At 48.1% G+C, this 22060-nt stretch overlaps 1 protein-coding gene across 2 annotated transcripts in view; it reads right to left on the bottom strand.

Annotated features, from left to right (window-relative positions):
* Positions 1-20532, bottom strand: part of NOL4L (nucleolar protein 4 like) — a 119033-nt gene extending 98501 nt beyond the window's left edge. Inside the window, exon 1 of one of the 2 annotated variants that reach the window (XM_063959067.1) lies at positions 20450-20532. The gene's annotated coding sequence lies outside the window, so the exon portion shown is untranslated. Of the gene's footprint in view, positions 1-20277; positions 20381-20449 lie in introns of those variants that run through there. The other variant, XM_063959065.1, reaches the window with a different exon arrangement.
* Positions 20533-22060: the final 1528 nt, after the last annotated feature.

The following is a 22060-nucleotide window of genomic DNA, read 5'->3' as shown; positions in this document are numbered from 1 at the left end:
CCAGTTTTTTGTTCAGGCGGGACGCCATCATGTCCACCTTTGGTCTTTTCCAACGGTTCACAATCATGTGGAAGACTTCCCGATGAAGTCCCCACTCTCCCGGGTGGAGGTTGTGCCTGCTGAGGAAGTCTGCTTCCCAGTTGTCCACTCCCGGAATGAACACTGCTGACAGTGCTATCACATGATTTTCCGCCCAGCGAAAAATCCTTGCAGTTTCTGCCATTGCCCTCCTGCTTCTTGTGCCGCCCTGTCTGTTTACGTGGGCGACTGCCGTGATGTTGTCCCACTGGATCAATACCGGCTGACCTTGAAGCAGAGGTCTTGCTAAGCTTAGAGCATTGTAAATTGCCCTTAGCTCCAGTATATTTATGTGGAGAAAAATCTCCAGACTTGATCACACTCCCTGGAAATTTTTTCCCTGTGTGACTGCTCCCCAGCCTCTCAGGCTGGCCTCCGTGGTCACCAGCATCCAATCCTGAATGCCGAATCTGCGGCCCTCTAGAAGATGAGCACTCTGTAACCACCACAGGAGAGACACCCTTGTCCTTGGAGATAGGGTTATCCGCTGATGCATCTGAAAATGCGATCCGGACCATTTGTCCAGCAGATCCCACTGAAAAGTTATTGCGTGGAATCTGCCGAATGGAATCGCTTCGTAATAAGCCACCATTTTTCCCAGGACTCTTGTGCAATGATGCACTGACACTTTTCCTGGTTTTAGGAGGTTCCTGACTAGCTCGGATAACTCCCTGGCTTTCTCCTCCGGGAGAAACACCTTTTTCTGGACTGTGTCCAGAACCATCCCTAGGAACAGCAGACGTGTCGTCGGAAACGGCTGCGATTTTGGATATTTAGAATCCACCCGTGCTGTCGTAGAACTACTTGAGATAGTGCTACTCCGACTTCCAACTGTTCTCTGGACCTTGCCCTTATCAGGAGATCGTCCAAGTAAGGGATAATTAAGACGCCTTTTCTTTGAAGAAGAATCATCATTTCGGCCATTACTTTGGTAAAGACCCGGGGTGCCGTGGACCATCCAAACGGCAGCGTCTGAAACTGATAGTGACAGTTCCGTACCACGAACCTGAGGTACCCTTGGTGAGAAGGGCAATTTGGGACATGGAGGTAAGCATCCTTGATGTCCAGGGACACCATATAGTCCCCTTCTTCCTGGTTCGCTATCACTGCTCTGAGTGACTCCATCTTGATTTGAACCTTTGTATGTAAGTGTTCAAAGATTTCCCATTTAGAATAGGTCTCACCGAGCCGTCTGGCTTCAGTACCACAATATAGTGTGGAATAATACCCCTTTCCTTGTTGTAGGAGGGGTACTTTGATTATCACCTGCTGGGAATACAGCTTGTGAATTGTTTCCAATACTGCCTCCCTGTCGGAGGAAGACGTTGGTAAAGCAGACATCAGGAGCCTGCGAGGGGGAGACGTCTCGAATCTCCAGTCTGTACCCCTGGGATACTACTTGTAGGATCCAGGGGTCCACTTGCGAGTGAGCCCACTACGTGCTGAAACTCTTGAGACGACCCCCCACCGCACTTGAGTCCGCTTGTACGGCCCCAGCGTCATGCTGAGGACTTGGCAGAAGCTGTGGAGGGCTTCTGTTCCTGGGAATGGGCTGCCTGCTGCAGTCTTCTTCCCTTTCCTCTATCCCTGGGCAGATACGACTGGCCTTTTGCCCGCTTGCCCTTATGGGGACGAAAGGACTGAGGCTGAAAAGACGGTGTCTTTTTCTGCTGAGATGTGATTTGGGGTAAAAAAGGTGGATTTTCCAGCTGTTGCCGAGGCCACCAGGTCCGATGGACCGACCCCAAATAACTCCTCCCCTTTATACGGCAATACTTCCATGTGCCGTTTGGAATCTGCATCACCTGACCACTGTCGTGTCCATATACATCTTCTGGCAGATATGGACATCGCACTTACTCTTGATGCCAGAGTGCAAATATCCCTCTGTGCATCTCGCATATATAGAAATGCATCCTTTAAATGCTCTATAGTCAATAAAATACTGTCCCTGTCAAGGGTATCAATATTTTCAGTCAGGGAATCCGACCAAGCCACCCCAGCGCTGCACATCCAGGCTGAGGCGATCGCTGGTCGCAGTATAACACCAGTATGTGTGTATATACCTTTTTAGGATATTTTCCAGCCTCTCAGCTGGCTCCTTGAGGGCGGCCCTATCTGGAGACGGTACCGCCACTTGTTTTGATAAGCGTGTGAGCGCCTTATCCACCCTAAAGGGTGTTTCCCAACGCGCCCTAACTTCTGGCGGGAAAGGGTATACCGCCAATAATTTTCTATCGGGGGAAACCCATGCATCATCACACACTTCATTTAATTTATCTGATTCAGGAAAAACTACAGGTAGTTTTTTCACACCCCACATAATACCCTTCTTGTGGTACTTGTAGTATCAGAAATATGTAACACCTCCTTCATTGCCCTTAACATGTAACGTGTGGCCCTAAAGGAAAATACGTTTGTTTCTTCACCGTCGACACTGGAGTCAGTGTCCGTGTCTGTGTCGACCGACTGAGGTAAATGAGCGTTTTACAGCCCCTGACGGTGTTTGAGACGCCTGGACAGGTACTAATTTGTTTGCCGGCCGTCTCATGTCGTCAACCGACCTTGCAGCGTGTTGACATTATCACGTAATTCCTTAAATAAGCCATCCATTCCGGTGTCGACTCCCTAGAGAGTGACATCACCATTTCAGGCAATTGCTCCGCCTCCTCACCAACATCGTCCTCATACATGTCGACACACACGTACCGACACACAGCACACACACAGGGAATGCTCTGATAGAGGACAGGACCCCACTAGCCCTTTGGGGAGACAGAGGGAGAGTTTGCCAGCACACACCAAAAACGCTATAATTATACAGGGACAACCTTTATATAAGTGTTTTTCCCTTATAGCATTTTAATATATATATACATATCGCCAAATAAGTGCCCCCCCCTCTCTGTTTTAACCCTGTTTCTGTAGTGCAGTGCAGGGGAGAGCCTGGGAGCCTTCCCACCAGCATTTCTGTGAGGGAAAATGGCGCTGTGTGCTGAGGAGAATAGGCCCCGCCCCCTTTTCGGCGGGCTTCTTCTCCCGTTTTTCTGAGACCTGGCAGGGGTTAAATACATCCATATAGCCCCCAGGGGCTATATGTGATGTATTTTTATCCAGAATAAGGTACTATCATTGCTGCCCAGGGCGCCCCCCCCCAGCGCCCTGCACCCTCAGTGACCGCTGCTATGAAGTGTGCTGACAACAATCGCGCACAGCTGCAGTGCTGTGCGCTACCTTATGAAGACTGAAGAGTCTTCTGCCGCCGTTTCTGGACCTTCACTTTTCGGCATCTGCAAGGGGGGTCGGTGGCGCGGCTCCGGGACGAACCCCAGGGTGAGACCTGTGTTCCGACTCCCTCTGGAGCTAATGGTGTCCAGTAGCCTAAGAAGCCAATCCATCCTGCACGCAGGTGAGTTCACTTCTCTCCCCTAAGTCCCTCGTAGCAGTGAGCCTGTTGCCAGCAGGACTCACTGAAAATAAAAAACCTAACAAACTTTTACTCTAAGCAGCTCTTTAGGAGAGCCACCTAGATTGCACCCTTCTCGGCCGGGCACAAAAATCTAACTGAGGCTTGGAGGAGGGTCATAGGGGTAAGGAGCCAGTGCACACCACCTGATCCTAAAGCTTTTACTTTTGTGCCCTGTCTCCTGCGGAGCCGCTAATCCCCATGGTCCTGACGGAGTCCCCAGCATCCACTTAGGACGTCAGAGAAATAAGGATATGGATACAGAAATCCAATATACTGCCCTCACTGACTGTTATACGAACTAAAGCAACTTGGTCTACAATTACTCTTTCCAAAACAATTTATAAACAGGGCTTCAGATCCAAAACAAGTTGGAAGATACTGTCCTGCTTGGAAACAAGGAGCAAAAACTACACCCCTCTGATGATCAGGGACAGGTCAGTTGCAAGATATTAGAGCAAGCTGTATCAGCTTTTGAAAAAGTTCCAGCTGCCCAGATAAGCTGCCTTAGCGCAGAATCAGAGCCTTTAAAATGGTCTCTTTAGAAGACTGTCTAACTCTTGTCCAAGGCATCAAAGAAATGTTTTTGTTCCTAGACAGCCACTTTTCATTGCTGGTGAAAATGCCCACAATCTAAATCTCCCTAAAAGGGGGTACACACGGAGAGATCCATGTTTAAAATTTAAGCAATCTGACTAGATTGCTTAGATTTTAAGCAGGGATCTGCCGTGTGTATACCCCCCAGTGATAGCGATGCGCGGCCCCGCGTATCGCTATCACCGGTGCTAGATTGAGCCTGCATGCAGGCTCATGGGCCCTACACATACCGATCCGCCGCTGAGCTGCCCGACGGTGGATACGGCCGACGGGCGACCCGGCGGCAGGATGGGGAGGTGACGGGGGAAGTGAAGTTAGCACTGCACGCTAATATGGACAATCTCGTCCATATTGGCCTGCATGCATAAGCGATGGGGCACCAACGATTAATGTGCGCGGGGCTGCGCATCGTTAATCATTGGTGCCTACACACAGAACGATATGAACGAGTTCTCGTTCATTATCGTTCTGTTTTATCTGCAAGTGTGTAGGGCCCATCAATTTAGCGGGTCGCTCACTTCAGCGCTGTGTGAAGTGGCCGGCACCCCGTCGTTGCCCCCCCTCGCTTAGCACATCGCGCTGTGCTGAGCGGGGGAAAAGATGTGTGCTGAGCGGACTGTGTTAAGATCACTCAGCACACATCTCTCCCGTCAGTACCCCCCTTAAGAAACAGGCTCCAAAGGGGATACAAAGCTCCACAAGGCACAAAAGTGTCTGGATCCACCCACTGCCCCTCATTCAAGAGGAAGCGCAATGGATAAGCAGGTTCTGTGAGCACTAATATGTCAGGGACAAGAGCACCACCCTGATAAGCATACATAGCCAGTCGCAGGAAAGGACTCATCAGATTTGGATACACATCAAATTGTCAAACTATCCTCGTCTTCCTAAGCTTCACCTGCTCATCATGTGAATAAGTATATATCATTGACACAGCCAATACATTCCCCATGAGCCAAACACATAGGGAAGGCTGTGACTTTCCTCAAAAGGCCTGGGGCTAAATGTAATAGCCTCCGAGTTGCTGTAGGTGCAGGACTGTATGCGAGTCTGCCCGTTTCTTTAAAGCAGCAATCATTTACAATGAAAAACCAACCTGGTTTTGCCTTGTAAATGGCTTTGCCTTGAAAACCAACCGATTTTGCCTTGTAAATGACTGCTGCTTTTAAAAAAACCAAACAAAAAAAAAAAAAACAGGCAGACTCGCACGAAGTCCCACACCTCCAGCAACTCATTTAGTCCCTGGAAAGGATTAGTGTATTAGCCCAGACAGATTCTAGATTGGAGACATTGAGGTACTTGGGCCCAGTTACTCCAAAATAAGTAGATTGGAAAGTTGGTCCAAAAACTGTGCACTAGAAGGGGACCATATTGGCTCAGGCATCGACTGAAGGATTTCAGACTCTAGTGTTGCCATATGGAATTGTTGAAGGATACCTGCAGTTCAAAAAGGGGCACTAATTGTCTTAAGTAGTCATGGGAAAGCAGGAGACAGTACTTGTCAATGTGATGGATAGCCACGCTGCTGGCGCAAGCTGAAGTCAATCTGCAGGCTGAAGCATTGAGAGATCTGAAGCAGGAACATGTAAGCAGCATCATATTGACTGCATGGCAACAGCTATGCAGGGAATGGAAAAAGAACTAAGGAAGGAGCGGGGGAGCAAAAGGGAGGATTACATAGTTCCTGTTTTTTTCCTTAAGAGCACTGTATTCTACAAGCAAACCTAACCCAGCATCTATGTCACTCTACTGCTACAGGAGTCTGTAATCGACAGCTACTGAAGGAAAGGGAATCCCTATACCCACAGGTCGGGAAGCAAGTCATCTCTGGTCACTCAGTAAAAGTGAACCTGACAGGTGCTGAGTGGTAGATAGTTAAGCCTATCTGGTCACAAACATACATATAAAGCTTTCTAAACTTTTCATAGTAAGAGGAAGACAGAGAGCAAGGGCCTCTGCTGTGGATGCAAAGTAAAGGTATTTCAGCACTGAACATTGTGTTTTTTTTACTGTATTACTGTAAGGATAATATTACTGTAAGGATGATTAAGCTGCGGAACTCCATATGCAGTGGCCATAAGAATGGCAAATTCTCAGTATAAAAGAATAGAACATGGATTTGATGCCTTTCTTACAAGCATCTTTGCATAAAAGTAGGAGAGGATATTATGGGGGAGATTGGTCTCGGGGAGTTTTCCAGTTGCCATTTTTGGGGTCACAGAGGAACTCAATAATGAAAATTATTATTGTAAATAAACTTATTTAAAAGAAACAATAAGATTTTAAACCTACCGGTAAATCTTTTTCTCCTAGTCCGTAGAGGATGCTGGGGACTCCGTAAGGACCATGGGGTATAGACGGGCTCCGCAGGAGACATGGGCACTCTAAAGACTTTAGATGGGTGTGCACTGGCTCCTCCCTCTATGCCCCTCCTCCAGACCTCAGTTAGAGAACTGTGCCAAGAGGAGACGGACAGTACGAGGAAAGGATTTTTGTTAATCTAAGGGCAAGATACATACCAGCCCACACCAATCCACACCGTACAACTCGGAACATACGAACCAGTTAACAGTATGAAACAAAACAGCATCAGCCCGAGACTGATCAAAACTGTAACATAACCCTTATGTAAGCAATAACTATATACAAGTCTTGCAGAATTTTGTCTGCACTGGGACGGGCGCCCAGCATCCTGTACGGACTAGGAGAAAAAGATTTACCGTAAGGACCATGGGGATTATACCAAAGCTCCAGACCGGGCGGGAGAGTGCGGATGACTCTGCAGCACCGATTGAGCAAACATAAGGTCCTCCTCAGCCAAGGTATCAAACTTGTAGAATTTAGCAAAAGTGTTTGAACCCGACCAAGTCGCCGCTCGGCAAAGCTGTAATGCCGAGACGCCTCGGGCAGCCGCCCAAGAAGAGCCCACCTTCCTAGTGGAATGGGCCTTTACCGAATTTGGTAACGACAATCCAGCCGTAGAATGAGCCTGCTGAATCGTATTACAGATCCAGCGAGCAATAGTCTGCTTAGAAGCAGGAGCACCAAGCTTGTTGGCTGCATACAGGACAAACAGTGCCTCTGTTTTCCTAACCCGAGCCGTCCTGGCTACATAAATCTTTAAGGCCCCGACTACATCAAGGGACTTGGAATCCTCCAAGTCACCCATAGCCACAGGCACCACGATAGGTTGGTTCATATGAAAAGATAAAACCACCTTAGGCAAAAATTGAGGACGAGTCCTTAATTCTGCTCTATCCACATGGAAAATCAGATAGGGGCTCTTGTGAGACAAAGCCGCCAATTCAGACACCCGCCGTGCAGATGCCAAGGCCAACAACATGACCACCCTCCAAGTGAGAAATTTTAAATCCACCGTTTGAAGAGGCTCAAACCAGTGAGATTTTAGGAAATGTAACACCACGTTAAGGTCCCATGGTGCCACTGGGGGCACAAACGGAGGCTGGATGTGCAGCACTCCCTTTACAAAAGTCTGGACTTCTGGGAGAGAAGCCAATTCCTTCTGAAAGAAAATTGATAGGGCCGAAATCTGTACCTTATTGGAGCCTAACTTTAGGCCCATATCCACTCCTGTCTGTAGAAAGTGGAGAAAACGGCCCAGATGGAAATCTTCAGTAGGAGCATTCTTGGCTTCACACCAAGATACATACTTCCTCCAGATGCGGTGATAATGTTTCGCCGTCACCTCCTTCCTAGCCTTAATCAGAGTAGGGTTGACTTCCTCCGGAATACCTTTTCCCGCTAGGAATTTGTGTTCAACCGCCATGCCGTCAAACGTAACCGCCGTAAGTCTTGGAACACGCAGGGTCCCTGCTGCAATAGGTCTTCCCTGAGAGGAAGAGGCCACGGAACTTCTGTGAGCATTTCCTGAAGATCTGAATACCAGGCCCTTCCAGGCCAATCCGGAACAATGAGAATTGTCTGCACTCTTTTTCGTCTTATGATTCTCAATATTTTTGAGATGAGCGGAAAAGGAGGGAACACATAGACCGACTGAAACATCCATGGTGTCACCAGGGCGTCCACCGCTACTGCCTGAGGGTCCCTTGGCCTGGCACAATACCTCCGAAGCTTCTTGTTGAGGCGTGACGCCATCATGTCTATTTGTGGAAGTCCCCACTGACTTGTTATCTCTGCAAAAACTTCTTGATGAAGTCCCCACTCTCCTGGATGGAGATCGTGTCTGCTGAGGAAGTCTGCTTCCCAGTTGTCCACTCCCGGAATGAAGACTGCTGACAGAACGCTTGCGTGATTTTCCGCCCAGCGAAGAATCCTGGTGGCTTCCGCCATTGCCACTCTGCTCCTTGTCCCGCCTTGGCGGTTTACATGAGCCACAGCCGTGACGTTGTCTGATTGAATCAGAACCGGTAGGTCGCGAAGAAGAGTCTTTGCTTGTCGTAGGCTGTTGTATATGGCCCTCAATTCCAGTACGTTGATGTGTAGACAAGCCTCCTGGCTTGACCATAGTCCCTGAAAATTTCTTCCTTGTGTGACTGCTCCCCATCCTTGGAGGCTCGCGTCTGTGGTCACCAGAACCCAGTCTTGAATGCCGAACCTGCGACCTTCGAGAAGGTGAGCACTCTGTAGCCACCACAGGAGAGACACCCTGGCCCTGGGGGACAGGCTTATTTTCTGATGTATCTGTAGATGGGACCCCGACCACTTGTCCAGAAGGTCCCACTGAAACGTCCTTGCATGAAACCTGCTGAAGGGGATGGCCTCGTAGGTCGCCACCATTTTTCCCAGTACTCGAGTGCATTGATGGACTGACACTTTTTTCGGTTTTAACAGGTCTCTGACCATGTTCTGGAGTTCCTGGGCTTTTTCCATCGGGAGAAAAACCCTCTTTTGTTCCGTGTCCAGAATCATGCCTAAGAAAGATAGCAGAGTCGTTGGAATCAACTGTGTCTTCGGTAGATTTAGAATCCAACCATGCTGCTGCAGAACTCTCAGGGAGAGTGACACGCTTTCCTGCAATTGATCTCTCATTCTAGCTTTTATCAGGAGATCGTCCAAGTACGAGATAATTGTGACTCCCTGCTTGCGCAGGAGCACCATCATTTCCGCCATTACCTTGGTAAAAATCCTCGGGGCCGTGGAAAGCCCAAACGGCAACGTCTGAAACTGGTAATGACAGTCCTGTACAGCGAATCTCAGGTATGCCTGATGAGGGGGATATATGGGGACATGAAGGTATGCATCCTTTATGTCTAGTGACACAATAAAATCCTCCCCCCCCCGCCCCCCCTCCAGGCTGGAGATAACTGCCCGGAGCGATTCCATCTTGAATTTGAACTTTTTCAAGTACAGGTTTAGGGATTTTAGATTTAGAATGGGTCTGACCGAGCCATCCGGTTTCGGGACCACAAACAGGGTTGAATAGTACCCATTCCCCTGTTGAACTAGGGGCACCTTGACAATCACTTGTTGTTGACAAAGTTTTTGAATTGCAGCTAAAACTATCTCCCTTTCTGGGGAAGAAGCTGGTAAAGCCGATTTGAAAAATCGGCGAGGAGGCACGTCTTCGAATTCCAGCTTGTAGCCTTGGGATACAATTTCCATCGCCCAAGGATCCACGTCTGACTGAACCCAGACCTGGCTGAAGAGTCGAAGACGTGCCCCCACCGGCGCGGACTCCCTCAGTGGAGCCCCAGCGTCATGCGGTGGATTTAGTAGAAGCCGGGGAGGACTTCTGCTCATGGGAACTAGCCGTAGCAGGCATTCTTTTCCCTCTACCCTTACCTCTGGCGAGAAAGGAAGAGCCCCGACCTCTTCTGGACTTATGCGACCGAAAGGACTGCATCTGATATTGCAGTGTTTTCTATTGCTGTGGGGGAACATAAGGTAAAAAATAAGAATTTACTTACCGATAATTCTATTTCTCGGAGTCCGTAGTGGATGCTGGGGTTCCTGAAAGGACCATGGGGGAATAGCGGCTCCGCAGGAGACAGGGCACAAAAAGTAAAGCTTTAGGATCAGGTGGTGTGCACTGGCTCCTCCCCCTATGACCCTCCTCCAAGCCAGTTAGGTACTGTGCCCGGACGAGCGTACACAATAAGGGAGGAATTTTGAATCCCGGGTAAGACTCATACCAGCCACACCAATCACACCGTACAACTTGTGATCTAAACCCAGTTAACAGTATGATAACAGCGGAGCCTCTGAAAAGATGGCTCACAACAATAATAACCCGATTTTTGTAACTATGTACAAGTATTGCAGATAATCCGCACTTGGGATGGGCGCCCAGCATCCACTACGGACTCCGAGAAATAGAATTATCGGTAAGTAAATTCTTATTTTCTCTATCGTCCTAGTGGATGCTGGGGTTCCTGAAAGGACCATGGGGATTATACCAAAGCTCCCAAACGGGCGGGAGAGTGCGGAAGACTCTGCAGCACCGAATGAGAGAACTCCAGGTCCTCTTTTGCCAGGATATCAAATTTGTAGAATTTTACAAACGTGTTCTCCCCTGACCACGTATCTGCTCGGCAGAGTTGTAATGCCGAGACCTCTCGGGCAGCCGCCCAAGATGAGCCCACCTTCCTTGTGGAATGGGCCTTAACCGATTTAGACTGTGGCAGGCCTGCCTCAGAATGTGCAAGTTGAATTGTGTTACAAATCCAACGAGCAATCGACTGCTTAGAAGCAGGCGCACCCAACTTGTTGGGTGCATACAGTATAAACAGCGAGTCAGATTTTCTGACTCCAGCTGTCCTGGAACATATTTTCAGGGCCCTGACAACTTCTAGCAACTTGGAGTCCTCCAAGTCCCTAGTAGGTGCAAGGCACCACAATAAGCTGGTTCAGGTGAAACACTGACACCACCTTAGGGAGAGAACTGGGGACGAGTCCGCAGCTCTGCCCTGTCCGAATGGACAAACAGATATGGGCTTTTTTGAGAAAAAACCACCAATTTGACACTCGCCTGGTCCAGGCCAGGGCCAAGAGCATGGTCACTTTTTATGTGAGATGCTTCAAATCCACATATTTGACTGGTTTTAAACCAATGTGATTTGAGGAATCCCAGAACTACGTTGAGATCCCACAGTGCCACTGGAGGCACAAAAAAAAAAGGGGTTTGTATATGCAATACTCCCTTGACAAACTTCTGGACTTCAGGAACTGAAGCCAATTCTTTCTGGAAGAAAATTTACAGGGCCGAATTTGAACCTTAATGGACCCCAATTTGAGGCCCATAGACACTCCTGTTTGCAGGAAATGCAGGAAACGACCGAGTTGAAATTTCTTTGTGGGGCCTTCCTGGCCTCACACCACGCAACATATTTTCGCCACACGTGGTGATAATGTTGTGCAGTCACCTCCTTTCTGGCTTTGACCAGGGTAGGAATGACCTCTTCCGGAATGCCTTTTTTCCCTTAGGATCTGGCTTTCCATCGCCATGCCGACAAACGCAGCTGCGGTAAGTCTTGGAACAGACATGGTACTTGCTGAAGCAAGTCCCTTCTTAGCGGCAGAGGCCATAAGACCTCTGTAAGCATCTCTTGAAGTTCCGGGTACCAAGTCCTTCTTGGCCAATCCGGAGCCATGAGTATAGTTCTTACTCCTCTACGTCTTATAATTCTCAGCACCTTAGGTATGAGAAGCAGAGGAGGGAACACATACACCGACTGGTACACCCACGGTGTTACCAGAACGTCCACATCTATTGCCTGAGAGTCTCTTGACCTGGCGCAATACCTGTCCCGTTTTTTGTTCAGACGGGACGCCATCATGTCCACCTTTGGTATTTCCCAACGGTTTACAATCATGTGGAAAAAACTTCTCAATGAAGTTTCCACTCTCCCGGGTGGAGGTCGTGCTGAGGAAGTCTGCTTCCCAGTTTCCATTCCCGGGATGAAAAACTGCTGACAGTGTTATCACATGATTTTCCGCCCAGCGAAAAGTCCTTGCAGTTTCTGCCATTGCCCTCCTGCTTCTTGTGTCGCCCTGTCTGTTTACGTGGGCGACTGCCGTGATGTTTTTCCCACTGGATCAATACCGGCTGACCTTGAAGCAGAGGTCTTGCTAAGCTTAGAGCATTATAAATTTACCCTTAGCTCCAGTATATTTATGTGGAGAAAAGTCTCCATACTTGATCACACTCCCTGGAAATTTTTCCCTTGTGTGACTGCTCCCCAGCCTCTCAGGCTGGGCTCCGTGGTTACCAGCATCCAATCCTGAATGCCGAATCTGCGGCCCTCTAGAAGATGAGCACTCTATAACCACCACAGGAGAGACACCCTTGTCCTTGGATATTGGGTTATCCGCTGATGCATCTGAAGATGCGATCCGGACCATTTGTCCAGCAGATCCCACTGAAAAGTTCTTACGTGAAATCTGCCGAATGGAATTGCTTCGTAGGAAGCCACCATTTTTACCAGGACCCTTGTGCAATGATGCACTGTTTTTAGGCGGTTCCTGACTTGCTCGGATAACTCCCTGGCTTTCTCTTCCGGGAGAAACACCTTTTTCTGGACTGTGTCCAGAATCATCCCTAGGCACAGCAGACGTGTCGTCGGGATCAGCTGCGATTTTGGAATATTTAGAATCCACCCGTGCTGATTGTAGCAGTATCCGAGATAGTGCTACTCCGACCTCCAACTGTTCCCTGGACTATGCCCCTATCAGGAGATCGTCCAAGTAAGGGATAATTAAGACGCCTTTTCTTCGAAGAAGAATCATCATTTCGGCCATTACCTTGGTAAAGACCCCGGGGTGCCGTGGACAATCCAAACGGCAGCGTCTGAAACTGATAGTGACAGTTCTGCACCACGAACCTGAGGTACCCTTAGTGAGAAGGGCAAATTTGGGACATAGAGGTAAGCATCCCTGATGTCCCGGGACACTATATAGTCCCCTTCTTCCTGGTTCGTTATCACTGCTCTGAGTGACTTCATCTTAATTTGAACCTTTGTAAGTGTTCAAAAAAAATTTTTTAGAATAAGTCTCACCTAGCCTTCTGGCTTCAGTACCACAATATAGTGTGGAATAATACCCCTTTTCTGTAGTAGGAGGGGTAATTTAATTATCACCTGCTGGGAATACAGCTTGTGAATTTTTTCCCATACTACCTCCTTGTCGGAGGGAGACTTGGTAAAGCAGACTTCAGGAGCCTGCGAAGGGGAAACGTCTCGACATTCCCATCTGTACCCCCGGGATACTACTTGTAGGATCCAGGGGTCCTGTACGGTCTCAGCGCCATGCTGAGAACTTGTCAGACGCGGTGGAACGCTTCTGTTCCTGGGAATGGGCTGCCTGCTGCAGTCTTCTTCCCTTTCCTCTATCCCTGGGCAGATATGATCTTATAGGGACGAGAGGACTGAGGCTGAAAAGACGGTGTCTTTTTCTGCAGAGATGTGACTTAGGGTAAAAAACGGTGGATTTTCCAGCAGTTGCCGTGACCACCAGGTCCGATGGACCGACCCCAAACAAGTCCTCTTCCTTTATACGGCCATACTGTGCCGTTTGGAATCTGCATCACCTGACCACTGTCGTGTCCATAACATCTTCTGGCAGTTATGGACATCGCGTTTATTCATGATGCCAGAGTGCAAATATCCCTCTGTGCATCTCGCATATATAGAAATGCTCTATAGTCAATAAAATACTGTCCCTGTCAAGGGTATCAATATTTTTAGTCAGGGAATCCGACCAAGCCACCCTAGCTCTGCACATCCAGGCTGAGGCGATCGCTGGCCGCAGTATAACACCAGTATGTGTGTATATACTTTTTATTATATTTTCCAGCCTTGTCAGCTGGTCCTTGAGGACGGCCCTATCTATAGACGGTACCGCCACTTGTTTTGATAAGCGTGTGAGCGCCTTATCCACCTTAAGGGGTGTTTCCCAACGCGCCCTAACTTCTGGCGGGAAAGGGTATACCGCCCATAATTTTCTATCGGGGGGAACCCACGCATCATCACACACTTTATTTAATTTATCTGATTCAGGAAAAACTATGGTAGTTTTTTCACATCCCACATAATACCCTCTTTTGTGGTACTTGTAGTATCAGAAATACGTAACACCTCCTTCATTGCCTTTAACGTGTGGCCCTAATAAGGAATACGTTTGTTTATTCACCGTCGACACTGGATTCAGTGTCCCTGTCTGTGTCTGTGTCGACCGACTAAAGTAAACGGGCGTTTTAAAAACCCTTGACGGTGTTTTTGAGACGTCTGGACCGTACTAATTGTTTGTCGGCCGTCTCATGTCGTCAACCGACTTTGCAGCGTGTTGACATTATCACGTAATTTCCTAAATAAGCCATCCATTCCGGTGTCGACTCCCTAGAGAGTGACATCACCATTACAGGCAATTGCTCCGCCTCCACGCCAATATCGTCCTCATACATGTCGACACACACGTACCGACACACAGCAGACACACAGGGAATGCTCTATACGAAGACAGGACCCACTAGCCCTTTGGGGAGACAGAGGGAGAGTCTGCCAGCACACACCAAAAAGCGCTATATATGACAGGGATAGCCTTATGATTAAGTGCTCCCTTATAGCTGCTTTTATATTAATATATATATAGCCATTTATTTTGCCCCCCCTCTCTGTTATACCCTGTTTCTGTAGTGCAGTGCAGGGGAGAGACCTGGGAGCCTTCCTGACCAGCGGAGCTGTGACAGAAAATGGCGCCGTGTGCTGAGGAGATAGGCCCCGCCCCTTTTCCGGCGGGCTCGTCTCCCGCTATTTAGTACATTTAGGCAGGGGTAAATATCTCCATATAGCCTCTGGGGCTATATGTGAGGTATTTTTAGCCTTTTTAAAGGTTTTCATTTGCCTCCCAGGGCGCCCCCCCCCAGCGCCCTGCACCCTCAGTGACTGCCGTGTGAAGTGTGCTGAGAGGAAAATGGCGCACAGCTGCAGTGCTGTGCGCTACCTTAAGAAGACTGCAGGAGTCTTCAGCCGCCGATTCTGGACCTCTTCTTGCTTCAGCATCTGTGAGGGGGCCGGCGGCGTGGCTCCGGTGACCATCCAGGCTGTACCTGTGATCGTCCCTCTGGAGCTTCATGTCCAGTAGCCAAGAAGCCAATCCATCCTGCACGCAGGTGAGTTCACTTCTTCTCCCCTCTGTCCCTCGTTGCAGTGATCCTGTTGCCAGCAGGAATCACTGTAAAATAAAAAACCTAAGCTAAACTCTCTAAGCAGCTCTTTATGAGAGCCACCTAGAATTGCACCCTTCTCGGCCGGGCACAAAATCTAACTGGCTTGGAGGAGGGTCATAGGGGGAGGAGCCAGTGCACACCACCTGATCCTAAAGCTTTACTTTTTGTGCCCTGTCTCCTGCGGAGCCGCTATTCCCCCATGGTCCTTTCAGGAACCCCAGCATCCACTAGGACGATAGAGAAAGGTAGATTTACCCACGGTAGCTGTGGAAACCAGGTCCGCGAGACCTTCCCCAAATAAAACCTCACCCTTGTAAGGCAAAACTTCCATATGTCTCTTTGAGTCGGCATCACCCGTCCATTGACGTGTCCACAGGGCTCGCCTAGCAGAAATCGCCATGGCGTTAGCTTTTGAACCTAACGTCTCTGGAAGCGTCTCTCATATATAAGACTGCGTCTTTAATATGACCCAAGGTCAATAAAATGCTATTCCTATCTAGGGTATCAATGTCAGATGACAAGGTATCTGCCCAAGCTGCAACAGCGCTACAAACCTAAGCCGACGCTATTGCCGGTCTGAGCAAGGCACCCGTATGTGCATAAATTGATTTTAGGGTAGTTTCCTGTCTGCGATCAGCAGGATCCTTGAGGGCTGCCGTATCTGGAGATGGTAGCGCCACCTTTTTGGACAAGAGCGTTAAAGCCTTGTCCACCTTGGGCGAGGATTCCCACCGTAACCTGTCCAGTGCAGGGAAAGGATACGCCATAAGAATTCTCTTGGGAACCTGCAGTTTCTTGTCTAGAGTTTCCCAAGCCTTTTCAAATAACGCGTTCAGCTCATGAGATGGGGGGAAGGTTACCTCAGGTTTCTTTTCCTTAAACATGCATACCCTCGTTTCAGGGACAGAGGGGTCATCTGTGATATGTAAAACATCTTTTTTTGCAATAATCATATAATGAATACTTTTGGCCACCCTTGGGTGTAACCTCGCATCATCGTAGTCTACACTGGAGTCAGAATCCGTGTCGGTATCAGTGTCTGCTACTTGGGACAGGGGACGTTTCTGAGACCCTGGAGGGCCCTGTGATACAGCCAAAGCCATGGCTTGACTCCCTGACTTTTCTCTGGACTCTGCTTTGTCCATTCTCTTATGTAATAAAGACACATTTGCATTTAAAACATTCCACATATCCAGCCAATCAGGTGTCGCGTTGCCGACGGAGACACCACAATCATCTGCTCCACCTCCTCCTTAGATGAGCCTTCCGCTTCAGACATGCCGACACACACGTACCGACACCCCCACACACTCAGGGATATATATATATACATAGAGAGAGAGAGAGAGAGAGAGAGAGAGAGAGAGAGAGAGACAGTCCCCCAATAAGGCCCTTTGGAGAGACAGAGAGAGAGTATGCCAGAACACACCCAGCGCCACCGGATACTGGAATAAAATCCCAGTCAGTACAGCACTTTTATAAATATACTCACTGCGCCAAATAAATGTGCACCCCCCCTCTTTTTTGCCCTTAGTATGTGTTCAGCAGGGGAGAGTCCGGGGAGCCAGCTTCTCTGCAGCGTGCTGTGGAGAAAATGGCGCTGGTTAGTGCTGAGGGATCAAGCTCCGCCCCCTCACCGGCAGGCTTCGATCCCGCTCAAATCTTTATACTGGCGGGGGGTTTTGCCATATACTGCCTCCGCAGTATATATCTCTGCCAGTGTCCCTAAAAGGTTAATAATTGCTGCCCAGGGCGCCCTCCCTACGCCCTGCACCCATACAGTGCCGCCAGTGTGTGTGTATTGGGAGCAATGGCGCGCAGCGTTACCGCTGCGCGTTACCTCATAGAAGATCCGAAGTCTTTTGCCGCCTTTGAAGTCTTCTTTCTTCTCATACTCACCCGGCTTCTATCTTCCGGCTCTGTGAGGAGGACGGCGGCGCGGCTCCGGGACGAACGGCGAGGGTGAGACCTGCGTTCCGACCCTCTGGAGCTAATGGTGTCCAGTAGCCTAAGAAGCAGAGCCTATCATTTAAGTAGGTCCGCTTCTCTCCCCTCAGTCCCACGATGCAGGGAGCCTGTTGCCAGCAGTGCTCCCTGAAAATAAAAAACCTAACAAAAGTCTTTTACAGAGAAACTCAGTAGAGCTCCCCTGCAATGCACCCAGTCTCCTCTGGGCACAGGATCTAACTGAGGTCTGGAGGAGGGGCATAGAGGGAGGAGCCAGTGCACACCCATCTAAAGTCTTTAGAGTGCCCATGTCTCCTGCGGAGCCCGTCTATACACCATGATCCTTACGGAGTCCCCAGCATCCTCTAGGACGTAAGAGAAAAAAGCATTAGAAATGTTATGTTTATGTGCTTTAGGTCTTTAAATACAAGTGTATATACTAGTACAGCGGTTCTCAAACTGCGGGTTGTGACCCCAAAGTGGGTCGTGACTCCATGCTGCTGCTGATGATTCCTCTGATCTCTCAGCCAGTGATGCGAGTGAGTAGAACTGTCTGCAATGCCCCTACCGCAGTGCACAGCAGAAGCTACTTACAGACTAAAAAGGCAGCCAGTATCAGCAGCAGACCACAGTCAGACTCAGAGGAGCCAGCAGGACTCTCTTCTAGGAACAATGTCTGGGGAGGCACATATAGGGATGCGTCTGAATGCCAGTAGCCTGTCTCACACCCTACTCATTGTAACTCTCCCCTTACTACACTAACCTAGTGTTCATTGAGTATCCTATGCATCCCTATGTCTCTTCTCTAGCTGCTGCTGACTGAGCTCCGAGTGCACTTCCTGGTCACATGACTCATCCAAGTGTCCATCAATGAAGGCACACCCCCACACTCCGAGGCATGCCTCTATTAGCTCCCTTTCTGTGCAGCTTTACAGCCCGTGGTGTGGCCCCGTCCCCAGCTCTGCAAAAGCAGTGTCTGACTGTAGAACCGGGGCAGAGCTGTTGCTGCCTCATCTCGTCTCCCTGCAGCTCCAGGGATCTTCACAAAGCTGCTGAGTGTTAGCTATAAAAAGGATTACAATAAACAAAGAAGATGTTTATGTTATAAATATCTTCTTTGTATTAGTCTAATTATTTTTATATCAAATCTCAGAAGTTTGACAGGGAGTATGACAGAGGAGGCTCCTTGACTACACATCCCTGCCTCTGTCACCGCCTGGCCCCTGCCACCCACTTCCTCCCCAGTCACCTACTGCCTCTCCCTGCCACCTCCATAGCCTTAACAGTCGGTATAAACGTAACATTCGCATTAATGTATTAAAAAAACACATGCATGTCATGGGCTCCAAAAGGAACTCGTCCCTGGGATGTGTAAGAAATTAAACGATCGCATTAGCGGTGCTTTCACTTCTGTTTTGTGTCTCTTCAGTGCTACGGTACATGCGCAGTCTGCTGACCACATATGTGGCGGATATTCCGCGGTAACGTGCTGGGGTCCCGGAATAATTTTCATTGTAAAACGGGGTCTCAGAGCAAAATAGTTTAAGGACCCCTGTACTAGTATACCAAAAAAAATGTTTCAAGCAAATAGTTTTCTATTTTACATAAATTTAAAGAATAATACTGTACTCTTTGTATACACTGCAGTAAATACAAAATTAATTAACACACTTCCCTTTTTCATTCTGTCCTGTCCCCAAAGCTACAGCTTAGTAAATGTTCTGGAAGAAATGGTTATTTTATACAATGCTAAATAGGAAAATATTCTGCCATTTAAAAGGGGTCATTACTGCTAAATACAACAAGCATTTAATTAATCACTAGAAAATCATACCTCTATGTTCTACAGACACACATAGCACCTGCAGCGTACACACTGGACAGTTTCATTCTCTAATAATCAGAATGGTCAACACAGAATGGTACAGCAACTCTATAAGCTCACAATAGGATAAAATTAGAACAAGTGTGTGGAGGGAGGGGGGGGGGGGGGGGGGGAGTATATGGAATGATAAATAGTTTAGTTATAGGATCTGTGTGGTCATATGGTATAGGGTCTATAAAAATATATATTAAAATATTGTGAGTCAGCATACCGTTATATAGGGGGACATTTACTAAGCAGTGATAAGAACGAAGAAGTGAGCCAGTGGAGAAATTTCCCCATCAACCAATCAGCAGCTCTGTATCATTTTATAGCATGCAAATTATATATGTTACTACAGTGCTGATTGGTTGCCATGGGCAACTTCTCCACTGGCTCACTTCTCTGCTCTTATCACTGCCTAGTAAATGTACCCCATAATGTGTAGGGTCGCCATCAAGCCATAACACACAGGACTGAGATGTGTAGGGTGGGCATATACATATTTAGAATGACAAACCATTATTAGTAGGACCAGTATAACACACAAAAGGTATGGATGTGTAGGGACGGTAGAACGCACACACAAGTACAGGATGTGTAGGGTCAGTATAACGCAAACAGGTATATGATGTGTAGGGACAGTATAACACAGGTATAGGACGTGTAGGGTAAGTATAACACAGGTATAGGACGTGTAGGGCAAGTATAACACACACACATACATACAGGTATGGGAAGTGTAGGGTCAGTATAACACACACACCACAGGTATAGGATGTGTAGGGTCAGTATAACACATGTATAACGCAAACAGGTATATGATGTGTAGGGACAGTATAACACAGGTATAGGACGTGTAGGGTAAGTATAACACACACACAGGTATGGGAAGTGTAGGGTCAGTATAACACACACACACCACAGGTATAGGATGTGTAGGGTCAGTATAACACATGTATAACGCAAACAGGTATATGATGTGTAGGGACAGTATAACACAGGTATATGATGTGTAGGGACAATATAACACAGGTATAGGATGTGTAGGGTCAGTATAACACACACAGGCATTATTGAGATTTAAATGCCTACAATGAATCCTCCCCATGCAGTGCAGCAGGTACACTCCGTACAATGGTAAAACAACAGGATGGGAGCATGCAGTCATTGTACACACACCAGTCAAGCCCGGCCTGTGCTCTACACATGATGACTGAGTATGAGCTCTGGGCTTCGTGTTCCCTCACTGCTGCCCCAGGCCCTGCGTGTCCCTGCTCTGTGCACCCAGGTCGCAGCCCTTTACACACCCCACCATGTTCTTCCATTCTCCCTCCCATCCCCCGGGTCGCACCTCAGGCCGGATCCGGGTGTTCGGGAACCGTGTGACAGCTGCGGCTGGGCAGGGACTGCGTGACGTCACAAGCCGGCCTGTCCCACCCAGGCCACCGTACACAACGCAGGGCGGGGTTCCAGCTCTCCCACTTCTATGTGTACACAATGCAGGCACTCAACTCAATAGAGAGACTGCTGCCCTCTGTACACTATGTATTCACTCACTGCACACCATAACATGTACCTTGTGTATGCACTGCACTCCATATACGTGCATTGATCCCTGTATACAGTACGCCATATACATGTACCTTGTGTATGCACTGCACTCCATATACATGTATCTTGTGTATGCACTGCACTTATTTATTTATTACAAGTTATTTATAGCGCACACATATTCCGCAGCGCTTTCCAGAGAATATTTGCCTATTCACATCAGTCCCTGCCCCAGTGGCGCTTACAATCTATGGGGCAGATGTATTAAACTGGAGACGGCATAAGGAAGTGATAAACCAGTGATAAGTGCAAGGCGATAAAGGCACCAGCCAATCAGCTCCAATATGTAAATTAACAGTTAGGATCTGATTGGCTGGTGCCTTTATCACCTTGCACATATCACTGGTTTATCACTTCCTTATGCCGTCTCCAGTTTAATACATCTGCCCCCACTATTCCCTACCACATGTACACGCACACACATTCACGCAAGGGTTAATTTTTGTTGAGATCCAATTAACCTACCAGTATATTTTTGCAGTGTGGGAGGAAACCGGACTACCCAGAGGAAACCCATGCAAGTACGGGAGAATATACAAACTCCACACAGTTGGGGCCATGGTGGGAATTGAACCCATGACCTCAGTGCTGTGAGGCAGTAATACTAACCATTACATCATCCGTACTGCTCTAAATATACATCCGTACTGCACTTCCTATACATGCACTGATCCCTGTATGCTATACGCCATATACATGTATCTTGTGTATGCACTGCACTCCATATACATGCACTGATCCCTGTTTACACACTGTACTCCATATACATGCACTGATCCCTATATACACACTACACTCCATACACATGCACTGATCCCTATATACACACTGCACTCCATACACATGCATTGATAACTGTATACATCTGTACTCTTCTTATACACTGCACATGCATAGCAATCTGTGGGAATAATTGAATTCAAAACTATGCTGGGAATAGCATGGGAACTGTTGTAATGGGAGCAAATGAAGCGATGTGGCTCTACCACAATTAGATGTGCAAGTGATTACATTTCCTCCTGTGCATACAGGGGGTAATTCCAAGTTGATCGCAGCAGGATTTTTGATAGCAATTGGGCAAAACCATGTGCACTGCAGGGGAAGCAGATATATCTTATGCAGAGAGAGTTAGATTTGGGTGGGTTATTTTATTTCTGTGCAGGGTAAATACTGGCTGCTTTATTTTTACACTGCAAATTAGATTGCAGATTGAACACACCCCACCCAAATCTAACTCTCTCTGCACATGTTATATCTACCCCTCCTGCAGTGCTCATGGTTTTGCCCAATTGCTAACTTTCTTGCTGCTGCGATCAACTCAGAATGAGGGCCACAATGCACAGTGGTGGTG

This window comes from Pseudophryne corroboree, chromosome 3 (assembly GCF_028390025.1).
Source record: "Pseudophryne corroboree isolate aPseCor3 chromosome 3, aPseCor3.hap2, whole genome shotgun sequence".
Lineage (NCBI taxonomy): Eukaryota > Metazoa > Chordata > Amphibia > Anura > Myobatrachidae > Pseudophryne > Pseudophryne corroboree.
The sequence above is the reverse complement of the archived record's forward strand: the minus strand, read 5'-3'. Positions and strand labels throughout refer to the sequence as shown.